The sequence below is a fragment of the Buceros rhinoceros genome, unplaced genomic scaffold, assembly GCF_000710305.1.
Source record: "Buceros rhinoceros silvestris isolate BGI_N320 unplaced genomic scaffold, ASM71030v1 scaffold27495, whole genome shotgun sequence".
NCBI lineage: Eukaryota > Metazoa > Chordata > Aves > Bucerotiformes > Bucerotidae > Buceros > Buceros rhinoceros.
This window is the reverse complement of record NW_010413814.1, coordinates 8,370-8,774: the sequence shown is the minus strand read 5'-3', so window position 1 is coordinate 8,774 and position 405 is coordinate 8,370.

The following is a 405-nucleotide window of genomic DNA, read 5'->3' as shown; positions in this document are numbered from 1 at the left end:
GTTATTTTTGTCACTTGTGGATGTTTAAAAGCGCTTGAGGGCTGTTGGCTGCATCACCAGAGACCTTATGGGAAGCTTTAAGCTCTGAATGTGTCACTCGTGAGAATTTGTCGCTACCCTCGAGGTGGTGGTGGTGCCCTTTGTGAAGAGCGAGGTGGGCTGGGGCAGGTTAAAGCGGAGTTTTGAAGGGCTGAGCCTGGCAGGAGCAAGCGCGGGTTCCTCCGCTGCACTGAGGTCTGCGGCTCCAGCCCCCGCTTCCTAGAGGAAGATGAGTAAAACCAGAGCGGGGCGAAAAAAGAGGATTTAAAGCGGCGAGGAAGGGTCTCGTGGTTCCTGTGAGCTATGGCAGATGGAGAAGGACCAAAGGCGGTGAAGGTGAGGGGAGGGCAAAGCCGGTTTGAGCGA